At 42.4% G+C, this 9,440-nt stretch overlaps 1 non-coding gene across 1 annotated transcript; it reads left to right on the top strand.

Annotated features, from left to right (window-relative positions):
* The first annotated feature begins 1,216 nt into the window (after nt 1-1,216).
* Nucleotides 1,217-1,271, top strand: LOC118940653. The gene has a single exon (XR_005037240.1). It is a non-coding gene; the product is annotated as a U7 small nuclear RNA (small nuclear RNA).
* The last annotated feature ends 8,169 nt before the right edge of the window (nt 1,272-9,440 follow it).

Genomic DNA, 9,440 nt, shown 5'->3' with positions numbered 1-9,440 from the left:
CAATCCTCCAAACAGAATCTTTCCAGAACCTTGATTTCCTTTGTCTGCTTTTATGGACTGACCTCTTCAATTCAAACCACAGGTTTTCAATGGGGTTTAAGTCCGGACACTGAATGTTTATTTTGTGGTCAATGAACCATTACTTTATGGATTTTGAGTGCTTGGAGTTATTGTTTTGCTGTAAAATCGACTTGAGGCCAAGTGTTAGCCTCCTGGCAGAGGCAACCTGGTTTTTGGGATAAAATACCCTAGTACTTGGTAAAGTTCATGATGCCGTTGACCTTAACAGGGGCCCCAGGACCAGTGGAAGTAAAATAGCTCAATAACATCAAAAGATCCACCACCATGTTTTGCCGTAGGTATGAGGTACCTTTCTGCACTGGTGTGCATGGCCAAGAATATATGTTTTCATGGCATCTGAACACACCACTGGTATGCTGAAGTACTGAAAACAGGGGGGGCCAATCATTTTGACCCTTATCTTTTAAATGTTTTATTACTTGTTAAACAAAATGTCTTTCTCTGAGCAATTGTATTAGTATACAATACTATAAGTTTCCAATTCTTTCAACATGCAATATAGCTCAGTATTAGTCATTTTTATTTTATACAGTTTCTTTTGCTCATCTTTCTCAAGGGTGCCAATAATTATGGACTTGATGTATATCGGAGCCATTTACCAAAGTTTGGTCTATTTCTAAAATTTGTGCCACCTCCTCGTCCTCCTCATAGAATTTATTTATGTTTCACTCACTCAGACAATAGTGCTGCGTTTACACATGCTGCCAAAGTCTGATCTTTTGTCACCGATTGGTCTTTTGACCACTTACTATAGAATTCTGTAGTATAAAGTAGAATACTATACTACACGCCGTAGTACTCAATCATGTCTAGTACATACTATAGAATGTTGATGTATACTCTAGAATACTATAGTAAATACCACAGTATTATCCAGAAATAAACACTGTAGTAAATACTACAGTAATGTCCACCAAAACACTAGTCTGTAAAAACACTACATTTTGTAACTATGGTAAATAATACAGTATTTGATTTGCATATTCCATTCCCATTCCCCTCCTCCATATACATACGTGAGAAACCTACATGCCAAGTATAGACCATATATTGTGTTCCCTACAGGTTATAGAAAAGAGCAGAAGCTATCTAAAGAGCTATACTATCTGTTTAGACCCCCTACCTACAGGTTATAAACAATTGTCTCTTTTAGTATTTCTCCAGTAGGTTTCCTCAATGAGAAAGCCTTCACTTCTATGTCAAAGATAATAAAACAAAAACACTATAGTAAATACTACAGTAATGCCCGCAAAAGTATACTACAGTCCGCAAAAAACACTACTGTAAATGCTACAGTGCACTACAATCCGCAAAAACACTACATTAATTGCTATAAAACGACAGTTTTCTTTTAGTACATTATTTATACTGTAGTTGACTGTAAATACTCTAGTATACTACAGTAAATACTACAGTAAAGTCAGCTAAAATACTAGAGTGAATACTATAGTATTTATACCATAGTATTTATTCATGTGCGCTGTTCCAGATAAATCTCATCCACTGGAGTGTTGCGTTACTCACAAAGCAAAACCACTCTATCCTGAGTCCTTTTAAGTCCTTTCTCTGCCTCTTTCCCCCCTCATCCCCCATTTCCCTCCCTCCCTTCATCCCTGCGTGCCATCACATACACAATTGGAGATCTGGGTCAACCCTGTCTGCTCTCCCACTGTGACGGAAGAGGGGAAAGAACGAAAGAAGGGAAAATGAAAATAAAAATTCAGGGAAGGAAAAGGAAAGGAGAGAAGGGTGAAGTGAATCAAAAGGACATTGAGGTGACATCTGGTTGTGCTTCCAGGACGACAAAAACAACAACAACTCAAAGCAGCAGCAGGGACAAAGATGGCTGCCATGATTTGACCTTTGACCTGAGCGACTTGTAAACAATCACGACACACAGCAGGCTTTTTTCCCCTCCTTCTTCTGCATGGGGCTGAGGGAAGAAACAATATGTTTTTTTTCGTTCTTGCCAGCTCTCTCTCTCTGGCCTCAAGGCCTACTCTCCCCCTCCCCCCTCCTTCCCCCACTCTCTTTCTCTCTCACGCCAAGCTTCCTGCTTTCCTGTCAGGCATATATCAGGCCAGTCAGCTGTGAAGGGTCTGACGCACCTCAGGGCTATTCAGTGGGGCCGGCGCGACGCAATTCATTTAAAAAAAGAGCGATTGAAATAAGCCCTGGCACAGGAGTTGCTGAGTAAGCAGGGGCTGTCTGAGTCTCATCGTTCTGTAAACCACCCTCACTCACTACACAAACACTGCTACACACATGAATGCACACACACAAACAAGCACATACACATACAGACATATACGTACACACACACACTCACCCTGTGGCTAGCCTGGGTCTCCACCCCCATTCTCTCTCTATTGTCCTCAGCACATGGTGTTGATTTAGTGCTATTTTGGGGGTCTGCCATTCATACACTAGTGTGTGTGTGTGTGTTTTTCCTTTTCTATTTTCTATTCAATGTTTTGAGAGACAACAAAGGTAGGGAGGTTTGTGTTGGGTCACAACTGATGTCACAAGCCTGCATTGTGGGGGTTGGGGGTTTTCTCCCTTTTATCAAAGGGGAAGTGTGTGTGTGTGTGTGTGTGTGTGTGTGTGTGTGTGTGTGTGTGTGTGTGTGTGTGTGTGTGTGTGTGTGTGTGTGTGTGTGTGTGTGTGTGCGTGTGTGTGTGTGTGTGTGCATGCGTGTGAATTTGCTTGCCAGAAATTAACCATGACTGACAGTTGAGTTGATGCAATTAGGGTCATGCGGGTCCATTTCATGACAAGCCATGGTACATGACATCTATGACTACCCTTTTATACTGTGTAACATGGGCCTCAAAAGGTCACAAAACATCAACAACACGCACTGTATATAAGCCCTCCTTAGACAGAGTATGACTGCCCATGTTGTTACAAAAATGATCATTGACTGTGCACCCTTTTTTTTCTTCCTCCTACGAATGAAAAAAAACAATTAAATATTACATTTACATATTTTCCTCCTCTTCCCTTTTTCCTAGAAAAAGGAGCTAGCCGCTGATTCAGGTCAAAAGGCAGAACCTTCACACACACAACAGACCACTAAACCCATTACAATTTCACCGCGCTCGAAAAGGGGAGGCCTACGCTCTGAGAGGAAACATCTAAACTCTCACCCACACAGTGGCAGTGAAATATCAAAGTGAAGATCACAACAGGAGCAATGTTCTGCAATGCCTTTAGCCTATAAAAAGAAAGTCAGCTTTGCCTTTCTTGATGGAAAAATCAGGCTAGATATGCGAGTAGCCCTATTCAACTCGTTGCATCATTTCCCATCTCTAGCTGGGGGGCAGCATATGCTAGCAGAGTTGCTAATCTTGCAGAGACGCTGCCAACTGGGGACCTAGCCAAGTGCCTATGGGCACTTCTAGTGGAGTGGAAATGCTGCAGAACTCTCATAACCCAAAATGCAGTATCAGGCCTTGCATTGTGTCTTGCTGACTCTCATTACATGATGCTACTCATCAGTGCTTCAACCAAGCTTGCAAACCTGGTGACTGTTCTGCAGCCGAATGATGATGATGCTCAAGTGTAAAACCTGGAGTTGGATCAGTACATCTTTATCTCCTGAGTTTGGAGTTCTACCTTGTTTCATTTTTTGGGGGGGACATTAGATAGACTTGGGGCCTTTGTATATACACTGGATGCACAAAACCCCTCACATGCTTACACACACACCTCTTTAAGGTTAGGCTACATCATTTCCCAGATAATGTAGGGATGTGAAGGAAATGGTGAGGCATTGTTGTGGTAACATAATATGTTTGTGTATTTTTTCACTGTGTATCCAAAGTCAAAAATATAGCAGGTAGAAATCAGTGTTGGGAAGACCAAAGGCCTTGGAGGGCAGCGGAAGAGCAGAGACGGCCTCTTTTCTCCTGCCTTTTCCTGGAATTGTTCCCCATTGTTAAAAACGCAGAGAGCTCGGACAGAACAATCGAGCAGAAAAACAGCTGGCTACCTGCTGTCAAGATGGCAATAGGCGGAAATCAACCAATAAACACTTGGCTTTGTTTCAACTGTGGTCTCCCTTAGGCTATTCAGCCTTAAGGGCCTCGTCCTATTGGCAAGTTTTTCAGCCATGAAGTAATCTGCTATGCTAAGCACAGAAAATAATTCCAAAACAAAAGTTAATTTCCGCACCAAAGTCACGTTCAAATTCATCTGTTTTCCAGGTTAGGTGTATGTGTATTCGAGAATTATAGCAGAAATCGATAGACAATCCAAGGTCTTTAGCAAATCTCTCAAAGTAACAACAACCAGTTAGATAACTCTATCGATTGCACTGTTAACCATTGTGAAATGTCCTACTGAGCGTGTTAGATATTTCACTCGGACCATCTAGACCACACCATAGTATTCCTATTTGCACATCATAAATACCTTGTCTCGTTGAGATAAAGTCTTGGCCCTTGGACTGGTGGGCTTATAGCATCAATGGGGCAATGTAACTTCGGAAGGCATGTGACCGGTGCACAGCGCCCTTGAACTCGGCATCGCCTAATTGCCCATTGTGACACTCCAAACTTTTACGGGTGGCAATAATTGGTGTTTATCTCTCGTCAGATACGACCTCTAACTATGAAATTAGTCAGGACCTACTAAAGAGTACCACACATAAGGGGCTGTGAACTTTGACGGGTCACTTTGTACAGGGTAGTTGTGCAGGGTAAATCACTAAGGATAAGCTTTTTTGTCTAATGTTTATTCCGTACACTCATTGGACTAGTGCAACCTAGCTACATGTTTACAGGTTTGTTTTTTACTAGGAATTGTTAAATTCCTTTGACAATGGCATTTCAGATTAGTTTATTTTTAGGGGTTCACAGCGAATGTCTTTGATAACTTTTTTATTGACATAGTCAAATAACTCAAGCATAACTTTTTTCCTAATATAGCACACAGAAACTAGTGGCCATGAGTAAATTGGTCAAAAAGAATGGCAAAGATTAGCCTATAGGTGGAACTATTATAAGCAGGCTCACTCAAACACTCATATCCACCAATGACCTAAAGACTTGAACTTTGTATGTAGGTGTCGTTCATTTGCCTCAAGGACCCATGAGTTCCATTAGGATAGATTTTTGTGTAACGGCAGATCTCCTCTTTGTCTGAAGAGGAGTAAGGATCGGACCAAGATGCAGCGTGGTAAGTGTCCATAATGTTTTTAATAAAGACAAATGAACACTCGAACAAAAACAATAAACGATAATGTGAAATCTACAACAACCGAAACAGTACCGTGTGGCGACAAACACTCACACGGAAACAAACACCCACAAACCAACAGTGAAACCCAGGCTCCCTAAGTATGATTCTCAATCAGAGACAACTAACAACACCTGCCTCTGATTGAGAACCATACTAGGCCGAAACAGAAACCAAACATAGAAAAACAAACATAGACTGACCACCCCAACTCACGCCCTGACCATACTAAATAAAGACAAAACAAAGGAAATAAAGGTCAGAACGTGACAGCTTGCTTTGTTATTCAACTGATCTTGTGTCCTGTGAACCCCGTTTATTGCTGCTCGCAGCTATATTTTGAAAATATAATTGTTTAAGTATTTTGTATGTTCATTGGATAGATAGAGATAAAGGTGAAATGTAGAAGGGTGCTGAAAGAGCAGTGGGATGGATTCAAACCCATGCTGGTAATGGTACATTGTACATGTGCTCCAGAGGCTGCGGCTTAGACTGCTAGACAACCCCAGGCCAGGAATAGTTTCCATGTGTGTGTAGCACATCTTTTTCTGAGTAAGTCCCCGTTCTTGGAATCATCTATAACCTTTATACTTGTGTCTATCATTATGTTCTTACTACCTGTAACCTCTAATAGTTTACTTTTGGACCTAACATTGGGTTAATGGCTAACTTTGATGGAGTGAGGTGAACATGGTCTGATGGATCAGTAACTCCCTTATCCAGCACATTGGGCAATCTTGTGACACAGAAACAGTCGCGGTGGGGCGTTACCCATGAGTACTGATTTTGGCATGAAGGTGAAAACAGTGCTTTGTGGTGATGTAATCCAACCTGGGAGTTGGGTGAGCCAATCAGAGTGCAGTTTATTTGACAACACCTTATCGTACGTGTCACTGAGGTTGCCGCAAAAAGGAGACAGACCAAACAATCCGGAAAATTTTGAAGTTGTCAGGCTTTAAGTACACGTCGACTTCAGAAATTAGTTTTTTTGTCTTTTTTATCAATGCACAAAACATAAAAAGAAAGTAGCAATTGTTTTCCACCTGTAAAAAGGCTTAAAAAACAATATGACTACACTGCTTCTTGTTTCTAGGGATAAAAACCTCATTGCTTACTTAGTTAACTATTGATAGACAATTACTTGAGCATGTGTATTTACGTATACATGTTTTTAACTCCTCAACATTATAATGTGTCCTTGAAATTCACTCAGTGTCTTGCAAAAGGTCACTATTCCCAATATATTGGTCACTATTCTCAGTATATTGAAAAACTATTAAAACATCTATATGTAAAGGTATATACTGTAAACATGTGAGTGGGAGGATTCTACTGTATATCAACTGCTATTCAGCTTGCTGTCAACCATTTCTCCGCCTGCCTTGAAAATGATTCATCTCTGTTTGACCTCCAAAGAATGACAAATTCATGTTTGGACTTGGCTCCCCATCCTTTCTAACATAGGAGCAGGTTGGCTTGGCACAAATAGGAATTGGCAGGGAGCTGAAGCCACACAAAACTCTCTCTCTCTCACACATAGACACATAGACACACAGACACACATGCACAGGCTTCCCGCCAAGTTGTTCTCCAATAGTCCGACTGAATATGAAGGAACGCTGAGTGTGTGTGTGAGTGTCGAACCACAAGGTCATCCAGTCCAGCCCAGCCCCTCGTACCCACACAAATGGCTTTACACCCCGCTTCGGTCTCTCAGGGTCGCCTGAGATGTGATTCCTTTCCAAATTAATTTCCAAAATGGCTGCCCCGGGCGAAGAGAGGATAAGCCGACCTCTCGCTGTTACTGACTTGCCAAGTCTAGCCGAGTGCAATCGGCTTTGCAGTCAGGAGGAGTGTTACTCATAGGTTTAGTTGCTGAACTCTTACTTGTTGTGAAACTCAAGGCCTTTCTGTAATGAAATCATGACATTTACATAATACAAAACAATCATGTAGATGATTTTGTGTATTTGCCAGTGCAGCATGGTCTTTGATCAGTGTAGGATTTGTCGTTATCAGTCCTGTTGGCCGAACGGCCTTCGCTTTTCATCAAAATGTGCGTCACACGTGTAAACGAGTAGTAAAAAAAAACACGCCACTGCGGTCGGTCCATGCTCCGAGTGTAGGCTTTACCGCCTGTACACCCCCCCCCCCCTCCCCGAATGCTGACCTGCAAAAGTGCTAACCCTCTCCCTCTTGTCTCTCTCTCTTTCCGCCCACACTAAAACATGCACAAGCGAGCGGCACTGCAATTAAAGCTGAGTGTGAGTCATGGGTTGCACAATAACGCTGCGCCACGTAATCATATAACACCGGTTTATCTGTCTTGCCAAGGGCACCTAGTGTACTCTGCCCCGCCGCCCAGGGCTGTGTTGTGCTCTGTTGTGACAGAAAGAGATGAACGATACAGAGCTAGAGAGAAACCAGAACAATTAAGAGGAAGAAAAGGGAGAGAGAAATGGCTTTGGTGGGTGTGAGAGAGGGAGAATGGAGTTAGAGAGGTGTAGAGACAGAGAGGGGGAGAGGAGGGGTGTCGACAGGTGGGTTGTGGCTGGGGAGACAGCCCAACAGATTGGCTAAAGCCACTGATGTTCTCTAGCCCACTCAGCTCGTCTTAGCTCAGAGAATACAGTCTGCCATGTGCCCTGCCTCACCTCTGGGACACGACATACTAACACACACACTACTCACACACATTCAAGGCTTACACGCACAAACACACAACTCATACACACGCTCACGTAAGCCTTGAATGAGTGTGTAAGGCTTACGTTAGTTGTTTATTATTGTGTGTAAGTTGTGTGTACGTGTACATGGGTTGTGTGTCAGTGTGTGAGCTGTTTGTTAGTGTGTGTCGCGGTGGGGCGTTACGTCTGCAGGTTATGGCACAGAGCTTTTAGATGTACTACGTATGTTCAGGCCCAAAGCGGTTAATGCTGTAGCTGAACCTAAATGCTGTAGAATAGACTATAGGAATGGCCTATTATCAAGCACGTTGCAGAGAACAGTTTGAATGTGCACTGACACTCTCCAGCCTTGCTATAGTCTAGACCCGAGGCTATGAACCAAAAGCAAATTAATTGGGACTGATGCATTGTTGCTAAGCGACACTGTCACACTATGAAATGTTTGTTTGGAGATCAATGCGCTCGTTGGTCTGAATCTCAGCTTGAACAGCACAGACGTAAATCCAACATTTGTGTAAACTATGCATTGCTGCTATAGGGAGATATTGGGGGATATAGGGAGATATGTGTACTTACAAATTATATATTTGCACAAATCTCAAGCAAGTATTCGGCCCCCGTGCCTATAAAAAGCGTTGTATTCTCTATGAAAAAAACAGAAGCAAACAGACCTAAACGGTGAAGGACTTGCTAAGGTGTTCACTAATGAATACAACCACGGACAATTACCAATTGCATCTATGACCTCTTCAGGACAAGTCAGGACACAGGGGGTGTCGAAAGGTTTAGGCGGTGGCTCAAAATAGGGACGGAGAGTGGAATGGGAACAATGCTATAAAACAGATTACAGGAGGAAGAGGGAACATAAAACAACACAGGTATAAAGTTCATATGTAAATTATCCAGAGAGAGTGAGAAAGAGAGGCCAGGGCAGCAGCTACTCTTCCTGGTATCCGGCACAATTAAGGCAGTTATACAATTTTAAAAACATTACAATACATTCATGACAGAATTCACAACACACTAAGTGTGTGCCCTCAGGCCCATACTCCACTACCACATATCTACAACACAAAATCCATGTCTACGTCTGTGTAAAGTGCGTATGTTATCATGTGTGTGTATGCATGTGTCTGTGCCCATGTTTGTGTTACTTCACTGTTACTTCACTGTCCCCGCTGTTCCATAAGGTGTTTTTTTTTACCTGCTTTTTAAATCTGATTCTACTGCTTGCATCAGTTACCTGGTGTGGAATAGAGTTCCATGTAATCATGGCTCTATGTAGTACTGTGCGCCTCCCATAATCTGTTCTGGACTTGGGGACTGTGAAGAGACCTCTGGTGGCATGTCTTGTAGGGTTTGCATGGTGTGCTCGGTACCTTCAGCTTGTCAACACCTCATACAAAAACAAGTAATATGGAAGTCAATCTC

The sequence above is a fragment of the Oncorhynchus mykiss genome, chromosome 17, assembly GCF_013265735.2.
Source record: "Oncorhynchus mykiss isolate Arlee chromosome 17, USDA_OmykA_1.1, whole genome shotgun sequence".
Classification (NCBI taxonomy): domain Eukaryota; kingdom Metazoa; phylum Chordata; class Actinopteri; order Salmoniformes; family Salmonidae; genus Oncorhynchus; species Oncorhynchus mykiss.
This window is presented reverse-complemented; position numbering and strand designations above follow the sequence as displayed.